The 14,090-nt window shown below is 39.8% G+C and overlaps 1 protein-coding gene across 4 annotated transcripts in view; it reads left to right on the top strand.

The window, feature by feature from the left end:
- BTLA (B and T lymphocyte associated) overlaps positions 1-14,090 on the top strand; it is a 70,424-nt gene that overhangs the window by 8,613 nt on the left and 47,721 nt on the right. The window contains exon 1 of one of the 4 annotated variants that reach the window (XM_032479141.1): positions 6,472-6,482. The exons of 2 other annotated variants lie outside the window; for them this stretch is intronic. The gene's annotated coding sequence lies outside the window, so the exon portion shown is untranslated. Of the gene's footprint in view, positions 1-6,471; positions 6,483-12,419; positions 13,678-14,090 lie in introns of those variants that run through there. One more of the 4 variants, XR_004319644.1, reaches the window with a different exon arrangement.

Here is a 14,090-nt window from a genome sequence, read left to right as displayed (position 1 = left end):
TATTTGTCTTTAAACCTTTTTTTAGTTTGCCGTTCTTTGTATATTCTGCATACTGGACCTTTGGAATATGTTTTGCAGATATTTGCTTCTAGTGGTTTGCCTATTTATTTTCTTAATTTTGTCTTTTGAGGAATAGGCTTTTTAGGTTTGATGAGGTCTAATTTTTCAGTTTCTTCTTTTCTGTTACTTTCTGTATCCTGTTTAAAAAACCTTTCTACCTTTAAATCATGAATCTATATTCTATTTTACTTCTAAAGACTGTATGATTTTAGCTATTGTATTTATACTTTGGTCTGTGTAAATGAGAAACTGGTCCATATTCAGCTTCCATCCCCATTTGTTGAAAAGACTTTACTTTCTCCATTAGATTGCTTTGACATCTTTGTTGAATATCAGATTATCTTAAAAGTATAAATCTGTTTGTGGATTTTCTCTTCTGTTCTTTAATCTACTTGTCAATCTTTATGCCAATACACCTGGTCTTGATTGATACAGATATATAGAAGACTTGAAATCAGGTAGTGTATGTCCTCCAATGTTTTTCTTCTTTTTCCTCAATAACTTGGTTATTCTAGGTCCTTTGAATTTTCATATGAATTTATAAATAAGCTTGTCAGTTTCTACAATAAAAATCCTGTTGGAATTTTTATTGGGAGCGTTGAATCTATAGATAAATTTGGAGGGAATTGACATCTTAACAATATTGAGTCTTCTACTCCATGAATATGGTATAGCTCTTCATTTTTTTAGGTTTTCTTTTATTTAACTCAGCAGTACTTTGTAGTATCTAGTGTAGATGTTTCAAACAGCTCAAATTTATTACAACATTTGGTTTTTACACAATTACAAATGACATTTTTCTATTTTGTTGTTTGGAAAAGAGGGAAAAAAACACCGATATTTTAGAACTCTGACTTTATTATAATTTTGTATTAAAGCTTTCTCTATATAGTTACTAATGATTAGAGGTAATGGTTGGGATAATTATGACTAATTACCCATGTCTGCCAGTAGAAACAACAAAAGCTCCATCTTAAAAATTACATAAAGGTGAGGAGTTGTTGGAGGAAAAATAATTAAAAGCAGGGAATTAGATCAGATTTATGGTAGTCTGAGACATGGTTTAACCTTCTGTTCCATGAGTCTGTTGTGTTGCGGCAAGTTTGCTGCACAATCCCCTTTCTAGTGAAGAAAAAGAATCCAGCATCACTGAGTCCCCATTATTGTGCAGTGAACTTTACACATGTGCATTCATTTTTATTCTTTTAGAAACCCTATTATGTAGATTTAATTATCTCCCCTTTCTGAATGAGATAACTAAGAAAGGTTACTTAAATTGTCAGGTTTATGAAGTTAGTGTAGCAGAGACCATGCTTTGTGTTCATCAACATTTATTTTAATGTTTTCCCTTCCTGGATATGAAAATCTGCTTCCCATCTCCCTTACAATTAAGTGGGCTTGAGATAAGAGGAAAGGGGGCAGGGCATAAGCATTTGAAGGAATCACACAGCAATTGAGGATACAACACAAACTGGTTAGAACCAAGATGGTGGAAGATCAGACTTCCAGTAGACCTTGAGCCTTGTGGCACACCCATAGGTGTCATGACAGTTCCTAGGCTGACCATAAAAGGTCAAAAAGTGGTCAGGGGTGTGCTGATTCCTGGAAATCCCTGCCCCTTCCCCAAAGTAGTTGGAATAATCCTCCTACTCATTAGCATATGAAATTACTGAGCCCATAAAAACTAACTCCTCACCTCATGGTCTTGCTTTCTTGCCTTCTGAGAAGGACTGCACTTTGTCTGTGGAGGGTGTATCTACCTTTACTTTTGTTGTTATTGTTGTTGTTTTATTGAGTTATAGTCAGTTAATAATGTTGTGTCAATTTCCAGTGTAGAGCACAATTTTTCAGTTATACATGAACATACATGTATTCATTGTCACATTATTTTTCACTGTGAGCTACCACAAGATCTTGTATATATTTCCCTGTGCTATACAGTATAATCTTAGTTTATCTATTCTACATATGCCTGTCAGTATCTACAAATTTCGAATTCCCAGTCTGTCCTCCCTTCCTACCCCCCTCCCTACTGGTAACCACAAGTTTGTATTCTATGTCTATGAGTCTGTTTCTGTTTTATATTTATGTTCTTTTTTTTTTTTTTTTTTTTAGATTTCACATATGAGTGATCTCATATGGTATTTTTCTTTCTCTTTCTGGCTTACTTCACTTAGAATGACACTCTCCAGAGACATCCATGTTGCTGCAAATGGCATTATGTTGTCATTTTTATGGCTGAATAGTATTCCATTGTGTAAATATACCACATCTTCTTTATCTAGTCATCTGTTGATGGACATTTAGGTTGTTTCCATGTCTTGGCTACTGTAAATAGTGCTGGTATGAACATTGGGGTGCAGGTTGTCTTTTTGAAGTAGGGCTCCTTCTGGATATATGCCCAGGAGCGGGATTCCTGGGTCATACGGTAAGTCTATTCCTAGTCTTTTGAGGATTCTCCATACTGTTTTCCATAGTGGCTGCACCAAACTGCATTCCCACCAGCAGTGTTGGAGGGTTCCCTTTTCTCCACAGCCTCTCCAGCATTTGTCATTTGTGGACTTTTGAATGATGGCCATTCTGGCTGGTGTGAGGTGATACCTCATTGTAGTTTTGATTTGCATTTCTCTAATAATTAGTGATACTGAGCATTTTTTCATGTGCCTATTGATCATTTGTATTTCTTCCTTGGAAAATTGCTTGTTTAGGTCTTCTGCCCATTTTTGGATTGAGTGGTTTGTTTCTTTCTTATTAAGTCGTATGAGCTGCTTGTATACTCTGGAGAGCATTTGTCAGTTTCATCTTTTACAAAAATTTTCTCCCATTCTGTAGGTTGTCGTTTTGTTTTGCTTATGGTTTCCTTTGCTGTGCAAAAGCTTGTAAGTTTAAGTAGGTCCCATTTGTTTATTCTTGCTTTTATTTCTATTGCTTGAGTAGACTGCCCTAGGAGAACATTTTTGAGATGTATATTAGATAATGTTTTGCCTATGTTTTCTTCTAGGAGGTTTATTGTATCTTGCCTTATGTTGAAGTCTTTGATCAATTTTGAGTTTATTTTTGTATATGGTATAAGGGAGTGTTCTAGCTTCATTGATTTACATGCTGCTGTCCAGTTTTCCCAACACCATTTGCTGAAGAGACTGTCTTTAGTCCATTGTATATTCTTGCCTCCTTTGTCGAAGATTATTTGACCAAAAGTTTGTGGGTTCATTTAAATTCTGGGCTCTCTATTCTGTTCCATTGGTCCATATGTCTGTTTTTGTAGCAGTGCCTTTACTTTAAATTAAATACCCGACACGTCTCGGTCTCCCTCTCACCTTTCTGGGATGGCCTGCATTCTGCTATCCAACGTGCATCTCCTAGGCTGTTTTCCCTTCTGAGTGAGACAGACTGGACTCTGTCTATGGAGTGTGTATCTTTCTAAATAAACTTGCTTTCACTTTACTATGTCTTGCTCTTGAATTCTTTTCTGTGTGAGGCAAGAACCTATTCTCCGACAGTAGGCTGAGTAATAGTTCTTATCAATGGGATATGAGATGTAGCCATGCAAAGTCCCTGCACAAGTCTTCAGTCTCTTTCTTCCCCTCATACTCAGATGATAGACCTATAAATAGAAAAAGCCTGCATTGTTGAGTTACCCCTGGGGATTGTTGCCCTATAGTTGCCTGGACTTTGAGCAGACACTTCAAAAGTGAGAAACTTTTTTAAACCACTGAGATTTGGAAATTGTTTATTATATAAAAGCCTAAATCTATTCTGATTAAAATAGAGGAAACTGGAATTTGAACCTAGGTCCATTAAACTCTGAAAGCCATGGTTTTTGTACTACCTCTGTTTCCCCAAAGGCCCATGAATGAGGGTGGCTTTAGAAGGAATACATGAGCATCCTTTCATTAGCCAGAGTGGTTGGGCTGGGTATGTATATTAAGATCCTAGTGAGCATTAGATGCCTGTTTTTGAGACTATACAGATTGGGCTTTCTATCTGCTCTTTGTACTTCTAATCACTAACCACACATCAACTCTACACTGAAAAAAAACTCATTCTTGCATAGGTCTTTGTTTTTAATACAGGTCACCTAACCTGAGTAGATACTGCTGTTAATTGCTATACTGGTTTGCAAAACTTTGAGTGTAAGTATATATGTGCATCTTTAGAAACCTAGAAACTAAAGAGCTGAAGTGTACAGTATGGTAGCTGCTAGCCACATGTGACTGTTTAAATGAATTAAAATCAAACAGATTAGAAATTCAGTTCCTTAGTTGCACTAGCTGCATTTCAAAAGCTTAATAGTCCATTTCTGGCTAAGTAGGTGCCATACTAGACAATGCAGACTCTGGGACATTTTCATCATCTCAGAAAGTTCAGGTGGACAGTGCTGCTATAGAACTTCCGTCAGTTTTTAAAGGACTCTATGACTGCAAAATGGTTAAAAGCCATTGAATTAGTATATTGTTGTTGCCTTACAGTATATAAAAAGAGCTTTGTCCCTAAGAAGTGGGCTATGCCTGTGTTGATGATTGTGGGATATGAAATATAAAGACCCAAAGAATAATCCCCTGATCCCTCAGGTTGTGGTAAAGAGAAATTAGAGGCTTTCTGTGTGGGGGAATCAGTCATGTTTTTCTGATGTTTGTGTGGGTGAAATTAGGGAAGGGCATTACATTAGTGTGCTCGGGCTGCCATAACAAAATATCACAGCTTCGTGGCTTAAAGAACAGAAATATAGTTTCTCACAGTCCATGATCAAGATGCTGGCAAATTTTGTTTCTGGTTAGGACTCTCTTCTTGACTAGCAGGTGGTTGCCTTCTCACTGTGTCCTCACAAGCCCTTCCCTCTGTGGTGTGCAGAGACAGTGCGAGAGAGAGAAATCTCTTCTTGTAAGGACACCAGCCCTTTCAGACTAAGGCCTCATCCTTATGACTTCACTTCGTCTTTATTACCTGTCTACAGGGCCTATCTCCAAACGTAGTCACACTGGGGGTTAGGGCTGTAATATGTATTTGGAAGATGGTGGGTTGCGGGGGTGGGGGCACAGTTCAGTCCAAACAGACATTTTCTAGAGATGTGAATCACAATTCCTATAGCAAATAACAGGAAACATGTAATTTCTTCACAGAATAAATGCTAGGGGGACACTGAATGAAGAGAAACTTAGTAGTGTTGGCCTGAGGTATGGAAGGCTTTTGAAGGAAATGAGCCATTCTCATTCATTTATTTATTTGAGAGAGAGTTATTGGCTATCTACTGTAGGCCTAGCATGGTGTTTGGCATTTGGAGCATATAAAATGAGCAGGATGAGATAAACAGCACTGACCATCTCACGTCAGCTGGAGGATGTGGAAATGCACACACTTAGATCCACGCAAGGTGCTGGCAGCCTGGACTTCAGAGCTAGTGAGTCATGGATCCTATTGTGTTTTAAGCTGGGGTCTGTGGTTCAGGGTTCATGTTTTTGTTTTAGATTTCCTGTGTTTTTTATATGCCATAATTAGAGATAATTAAAGATTAGCTCAGAATAGTTTTGCAGAAAATCTGGCTCCCAGGGGGGCATTTTTCTGTGACTGGTCTTCCAGCCTCAACACACAGTAGTTCATCTCAAAATATTAGAAAGGAGAAGAAAAGGCTCCCAGGAGAAGCAGACCCTTCTCATTTGGGCAAGGAAGTGAGCTTGTAGAATGATAATTTAGTCAGGCCTTTTTCAGTGTCAACTAATATTCCAGCATCATACAATCTAGACTTTAGGGCAAGTTTAATTCCCTTACTTTACAAACAAGGGAATGCAACCCAGTGAAATTAAAAGGCTTGCCTACACAGAGAGCTAATAACAGAGCCAGGAATAGTATCTTGTCTCGGTGTCAGTTCCTCTTAGTGTGACTCAAGCGTGTTGATGTTAATTTTATATTGACCACAGTGAAAATACAGAAATTGAAAGTAAACATGCAGAAAGTTTTAGAGCAATTTGACACTGCCACACCATCTAAGCACTTGATCGTTCTTCTGGTGATTAACATCTATTGATTTTACAAAAGTGTCAATCACAACAAATAGAAAAAAAGAAAACTGGTGTTTCACCACAGTTAGGTTGTGAAGCACTGCTCTGAAGTGAACCATCTCAAATAGTACCCGGCAGAGTGGTTAGGTTGATTCAGTCTACGTCTGCAGGGCAGCCTGAGCCTGGGAGACTCCGGCACATGCAGGAGACAGTGCTGGGTCTCTGCCCTCCTCTCCGGCTGCTCTGCATCCATTCCTCCTTCCCACACCGGATGTCAGCCTCTCCCAAGGGCCCATCACTGATTCCCTTCTCTTCCTCTACACTCCCTTGAATTCTCATTTATAGACCTGTCCCACAAACTCTATTTCCTGCCTCATCTCCACTCTCTGATTCCAGTCTCTCGTTTCAGTTGTCCTGCTCCTCCGAGTCAACATTGCCTCAAGTTTATAAAGCACAGAATTATCTCCTCCCCAACCCAGTCACAGCTTCTACCAATTGCTCAGGCGCAGGCCCTCAGATTTCCTTCCCCCTTTCCAGCTTCTCAACACCCTCACTAATCATTCATCATCATCACTCATCAAAAGTCCATCTTGATTTTTCCTTCAAAATCTGTCTGACACCTCTCCCTTTTCACCTCCTCTGCACCACGGCAGTTCAGTTCTTTAATGATCACCGTGGCCTCCCTATTGGTCTCTCTGCTTCCACGTTCTCTTCCTTTCAGCCTAGCCTTCTTGCATCCTAAAATGCTATTTTAATTGGTAAAACTTTCTCCCACTCAGAAACCTTCAGTATCTATAAGATAAATTCCAAACCTTCAATGATAAAAGCCCTGCCCAATTTTCTGGTCCCAATCCATCTTGCCAGCCTTGCCTCTCACACCTCCATCACATAATGTTCTGCTTCTAGACAAGTGGGATTTCCTAGTGCATTTTCAGATCACCCCTACATTTTCTATGTTGTGTTTCTCTTAAAGCCATTTCTTCAGGCTGGCATATTCTCCCTCCCATCTCTACCCACTAGATGCCACTCATCTGTTAAAGACCAGCTCAGAGCCTACTCTTCTCTCTAGTTATTTCTGCCTACTGAAATACAGAATTTTGATTGGGCCTCCATTGCAGCATTTATTTCATACTATTTTGTATTATTGTTATTTGTATGCATGCAAAATCTTTCCTAGATTATCTGCTTCATGAGGACAGAGTTTATCATATTTATGCATGTAACTTGGTTTGTTGAATAAACATGACACATGGGTTAAAATCAAAACATAACTTTATTTTTATCTTTCACCAGTCCTTCAGACTTTATTCAATAGCAGCCATCTTCCTTTAGTCCTGGTAAAGGTTCCAGCAGGCCCATGGCTGTTCTGATCTTTCTTGAGTAAAAGATTGTCCTAGAATCATGTTTGCATACAAAGTCATAATTCAATAGTTCCTACGCTCATCTAACATGGAAGACAAAACCCTAGAATTGACATCAAGTTTTCTCTCTTAGCCTTGTTAGGATGGGCACCCTGTGGTCTCTTCTCTTACTGCTCACTTCTTCCCTCACATTTGATCGATTTTTAATAAAGTGCAGTTATCCATTGATAGGCTTATTTGTCCTCTCTTTGGCCAATAGGAGCCTCTTCAAACTGACTCTGAATCCTTTTGATACAACCCTAGTAATTTTTCATAGCTTCCTTTCTCTTTTTTTGGACAAGATGTTCCAGGTTTATTTTATACATTTCCTGCCCTAGGTCTTGAATCAACTGTTTCTCCAAGAGGCCCTGGTTTTTGGTTGCTGGTTTTGTTTTGTTTCTACGTGGAAAATGTTATTTCAAAACCACAGTTCAGATATGGAGATTCTCATTGGTATGGAATCAGTCACTCTCTCTAGGCCTCTTCAGTGGGTAGAGCCTGGAAAAATCTTCCTCCCTCCCTCTCTCTTTCTTCCCTCTTCCATCCTTTTTCAACCCTTTCTCCATCCTTCCCTCCATTCTTTCTTCTATCCATCTATCTCCTAGCTCTGTGCTTATGTATATACATATTTTAGAATCAAATACTATATGCCTCCAATTAAAATTTGGGAACATTTCTTTGACCTCTATATTATGTCTGTATTCCTCCTGTGTTCTCAGAGACATAGGAATTGGTAGAATTAGATGATCCTATACTTACCTATTCACTTTATCTCATATTACACACTTAATAGTCTTAGAATCACAATGTTTTTTATTTCAGGAAAACTTTTTAATATATTTTTTAGTATTTTTTCTCTTGCATTGATTTTCTTCACCAGGGATTTCTGTTAACTGTATATTAGATCTTTTTTTTGCCTGCATTCAATATTGTTACTTTCTCTCAAATCCTTTTTACCTATTCATTTCTTTTGAATTTAGAAACCAGTCTAATTTTTACCTTCTGTGTTACTAAGGTGTTATCTGTCATGCTCATTCACCCTTGTGTTCCTTCTTGTTTAGTGTTTGTTCCTGAAATGTTTATTTCTAATTCTTTTCTGAAGTCTCGCCTTATTTTGAGTTTTTCTGATCTAAATTATGTTATTCTTTCATGTCTTGTGTTAAATTTCTTTTAGCTCTCTTTAAATCTATTTTGTGAGTGTCTTTCTGACATGCTTTCATTGTTTGCAGGGAAGTTATTCTGTTCTTTAATTTCTTATAATCACTTGGTCTGGGATTTGCCCTTAATATGTTCCTGTTTCTTAATTAGCTCTTCCAGATTTTTAGAATGAGCAATGAAATGGTTCAGGGTAGCTTTGCTAACTGCAGAGAGCTCTATTTTCTGGTCTTGGGTTTTGTTTTTTCTTTCCTTTTATAGAGTTCAGAAATGTTGTGGCTTGCTTTCTGAACTCTGTTTTCCTCCCCCACCTTCCTATGACCCTTTTCTTCTCTTCATCTTTATCATCCCTGTCATATCCTCTGATGCCACTCCTAGTAGTTACCGCTTAGTGTGGGCCCTATCCCGGGAGGGAGCCATGGTGGCCAAGTTTTGAAAGTTCACAGAGACTAGACCTCTCCAGCCACCCTCTTCCTGCGGGCTCCTATGATTACCAGCTAACGGAGTGGGCACACCCCTCCCAGTTCAGTTGCTATTTCCACTTGGCCCGCATATGCTCCAGTGAGTTCCTTGGCTACTTTGGGGTCCTGCTACTCTCAGATCTGTCAAATGCCCTTTTGCATCTTTCTGCTTCTGTCTGCACAGAGCTGATACCATGCCTGTTGGTAATTTGTCCTCATCTGCGTTCTCTGGGGTAATTTGTTACCTGGGATTTTTTTGTTTGTTGGTGTTGGGTTTTTTTGGTAAATGTTAGTTATGAGTTTTTGGTTTTCTGTGTAGTTGCTCTGTTTGTTTTGGCGTGGGGATTTGGAAAGACTCAAAACCTATGCTGCTGCCACCCCCATCTTCCCAAAATGAACAATGAACTCTTGAATTATGTTGAAAACATTAAATTTTCTAAAATTTATTCTGTTTCTCTTAATAAATCTCTTTCAAAGGGAGGCAGTCCCTTTGATTCTTCAGAATTGTCTTTCTTTTTTTAAGTGTTGAAAAATACGGTGGCTTGCTTTTTGAGCTCTGTGTCCCTCCTCTACCTTTATATGAACCTTTTCTAACATATAAATAATATTTTTGCATAGATATCCTATGCTTTTTATCCTCTCTCACTCCCTCCCTCCCTTCCTTCATCTCTTAAATCAAAACAAAATCTAATAAGAGGGCTGCCTGTGCTTTCCATTTATTGACTTAGAATCATGAGGAACTGCAGCAGACAGTGTCTGAGCCCCACCTGTATCTTTCTTTCATCTTCATCATTTTGGTGCATCTGCCCAACTTCCAATTGCTGGCACCTGCACTTCGTTGCTTATGGGCTCTCCCTGGTCACCAGAGGCTGCTTGGTTTACCTGAGCAGTGGGCTGGAAGTGCTAATGCCCCTCCTGAGAGCAGCCTTCAAGTCATGAGTGATGAGAATCGATGTATATGGCATCCAAAAAAAATGGCCCGCTCACAGAGACCACATTCTAATCTCCTAAACCTATGAATATGTTACCTTATATGCCAAAATTATTCTGCAGATGAAACTAAATTAATTATCTTAAGATGGAAGTTTATTTTGGATTATTTAGGTGAGCCCAGTCCTGTCATAGAGTCCTTAAAAATGGAAGAAGGAAGTCACAATCACAGGGAAATTTGAAGATGCTGTGCTGTTGGCTCTGAAGATGGGTAAGAGGACAGCCAAGGAATGCAAGTGGCCTCTGGAAGCTAAAAAGACAAAGAAATAGATTCTCCCAGATGCAGAGACTAGAACTTCCAGATGCAGCCCTGCCGTCACCTTGGTTTTAGCCTAGTGTGACACATTTTGACCTCTGGAACTGTAAGAGAGTAAATTGTGTTATTGTAAGCTGCCCTGTTTGTGGCAGTTGGTTACAGGAGCAATAGGAAACGAGTAAAATGGTTACATGCACCAGCTGCCCTGTCCTTGAGTGGGAGGGCTCTGAGGCCTATGCTTCATGCTGGCTCGCAGAGTTCCTGGAACTGGGGGCTAAGTTCCTTCTCTCCGGTGGTAACTCTCTAAAGAAAAAACCACTTACTAGCTTCCTTCACATTCCTGCCTAACTTTTTCACTCCCATACTGTGTTGGAAACACCTCCAAATAAATAGCTTGCCCTCAAGTCCTTGAATTGAAATTTGCTTCTGGAAAAACCCAACCTGAAACAGAACTTGAGATGGCTTTGGTGATAGACTGATGTAGGGTCTTGTTTAAATTCTTCAAGTTTGGATTGAAGAAGAGAGTTTGATATTTATCATACACTGTTACTGTTTCCAAGGTGCAGTGATGAGGGGCCTTGGGAAGTGGGTAGAAGCCTGAAACTCAGGTGGTGACAAAACATAGTCTCTGCCTTGTTTTTCCCCCTTCTTTGGATGTGTTCCTTGTGTGGTTCTTTAGGACTTAGGATAAGACTCTGTGTTGTGAGTCTCCAGAAGTGATTCCCAGGGCTACTAGGGACGGTGAATCTGAGGTGGAAGTTTAAGGCAGATACTGTAGATTGGCTCACTCTGCATTAGGGTTTCATAACTTTGGCACCATTGACATTTTGGGCTGGATAATCCTTTGAGGGCTGTCCTGTGCTTTGTAGGATGTTTAGCAACATCCTTGGCCTCTGTCCTCTAAATGTTATTCTCACCCCCACCTCAGTTGTGACAACCCAAAATGTCTCCAGGCATTGTCCTGGAGGGACAAAATCACCCGTCGGCAGTAACCATTCCTCTGTGTAACCTCAACTCTTTTTTTCTCCTGCCTTCCGGTACTCTGGAGGAAGGCAAATGAAGATCGCATTCCCCAGACTCCCTTGTAGTCAGGATTCTGTGTGTGAGACTTGGAACATGGCAGTGAACATCATGGGACAGCAGCCAAGTGACTTTTCTGACAAGCACTGTCATTGAGGCTTTGTTTTGTTCTGCTTCTAGAACAGTAGCAGTGATGGACTAGTCTCTGGCTTCACAGGCATTGAGTGCAGTGGCAGAAGTGTGGGTTTTTTTTTTCAGCCCTACTGGATAACTGGATATTTCTCTTTACTGTATTTCTTCTCTTCATATAACATCTAAGTTGGTTTCCTGGCACTTCAAAAAATTTGAAATGAATCCTTTTCTGATTAAACTAGCTATAGATGATTTTATTATTTGAAACACAGTCATTCTTACTGGGACTGTGTACAAGGAGCTTCACAGCCTTAACTGTGGCTTTGGCTTCATGAAGGAAGTGGAGAGAAAGATACTAAGGATTCAGATGTTGTAGACTAGAAAACTTGTAAACCTGGTTATATGATGTCAAATCATCCTTGGATGGCAGAACCCATGCTGGCTAAGCTTGTAACATTAACCAAAAAGATAGGAAACATTCAAAACGTTAGTGTGTGTGTGCTGATTCTTGCTGCTTTCAGCAAAGTCCTGCAAGATACAGATTAACTCAAACCAAAGGTAGAAGGAAATAGCACTTGGCTAGGAGAGGCCATGGACCCGTTGCCTGCAATCTAAGGAGACTGCGTCTTTAGTAATTTGGAATCTTGCAGAGTTAAAAAATTCAACTGTGGTGTTTACTCAAATGAATTGAAAAATTAGGTCCATACAAAAACCTGCACACAGATGATCATAGCAGCCTTATTCGTAATTGCCAAAACTTGGAAGTAGCCAAGATGACCTTCAGTTGAATGAATAAACTGGGATACATCCAGACAATGGAATATTATTTAGCATTAAAAATAAATGAGCTATCAAGCTATGGAAAAACATAGATGAAGCTTAAATACATATTATACTAAGTGAAATAAGTCAATCTGAAAAGTCTGCATCCTGCATGATTCTAACTATATGACATTCTGGAAAAAGCAAAACTATGGCCACAGTGTTTACCAGGGTTAGAGGGGAGGAAGAGGGAGGTGCATAGGCAGAGCAGTGATTTTTAGGGCAGTGAAGCTACTCTGTATGATACTATAATGGTGGATAAATGTCAATGGATACTTTTGTCAAAACCCATAGAAGGTACAACACCTGGAGTGAACTGTAGTATCAACTATGGACTTTGGGTGATAATGATCTGTCCATGTTTGTTCATCTAGTGTAACAAACGTTCTACTCTGGTGCAGGATATTGATGGTGGGAAAGGCTGTGCTTTTGTTGGGGAAGGAAGTATAGGGGAACTCTGTACTTTCCACTCAGTGTTGCTGTGAACCCTAAAACTGCTCTAAAGAATGAAGTCTATTTTAAAAAAATCAACTTTTCTTACCTCAGTAGTAAAGGCTACGGTAAAACTGCAGCCTTAGAAGGAGATAAATTTCTGATCTCAAGTTTTTTCAGGCAAGTCTCTTAAGAGTTCTTTGCCTGATAATGGCAACTAGCTCACTGATAAAGATCAGATTAAGAATTAGGGGGGAGGGTATAGCTCAGTGGTAGAGGATGTGCCTAGCATGTAGGAGATGCTGGGTTCCATCCCCAGTACCTCTGTTAAAAATCAATCAATCAATCAATAAACCTAATTACACCCCCCCACACAAAAAAAGATAAAAAAAGAAAAGAAGAATTACCTTCCCGCATAATCCTCTTTCAAATAGTCTCAGGATAGCTCTCATTGACTGAGAGCTAGAGGATGGACAAAGTGGCCAGTAAATAAGTGAATCTTCTGGCTTAAAAATCCACAACTATACAGGCTCCTTTACTGTGGTTATTTGTGTATGAAACTTATTGAAAAATAATAGAAAGAAATCCAACTAGATTTTTGAGGGAACCCCAAGACTAGCTTGTGACTATTAAACACCAACACTCTACCTGGACTCTGACTTGCACAAACAGGAAGCAGAAGGGTGAAGCTGTGCATTTCCCAAAGTCATCCTTTCCAATGCCCCCCTCAGCTGTGGTCATAAAGGAAAAAGGACCAATGTAGTAGGAGCCATGATGCACTATCCAGATCCCCTTTAGAATGAAAGGACTTAATTCTTTAGCTGCTGGAAGCGTTCTTAGCTGAGATTCCTCAGCTGTCAGTCTTGTCTGGGTAATTGCTGGAGAGAAGTACTTCACCAAAGGACACACTGCCTTTCCTGGAGACAACCTACATGCAAGACTTGTCAGTGCAGGTGCGTAAAGTCCCAGCTTTCTTAGCCAAACTTGAAACCACTCTAAGGGGCCAATCCAGTTTTCGATCTCCCCATGGTTGACTGAAGCCTTTGCTGAGACTATCACAGCCTGGTGTCTCCCTCAGCTTACTCCTGCTCTCTTCTCTGCCCCTGCACACAGCGATCCCTAGTGCGTGCTAATAAATTTCCTGCATTGCCATCTCAGCCTCAGAGTCTGCTTCCTGAGGAGCTTAATCTTCAAACACTAGGAAGGGGCTTCAGAGGGCAAAGCCTGGGGCAACTGGAAGCACAAACTTAGGAACCACTGTTGCAGCAGGACATCCTCACTCTTGACAGTAGCTACTCATATTTCCTTTATACCCTTTTCCTTATAGAAATGTGTGTGTATCTTTTCCCTAAAAGCTGCAAAGAAA

This window comes from Camelus ferus, chromosome 1, assembly GCF_009834535.1.
Source record: "Camelus ferus isolate YT-003-E chromosome 1, BCGSAC_Cfer_1.0, whole genome shotgun sequence".
NCBI lineage: Eukaryota > Metazoa > Chordata > Mammalia > Artiodactyla > Camelidae > Camelus > Camelus ferus.
This window is presented reverse-complemented; position numbering and strand designations above follow the sequence as displayed.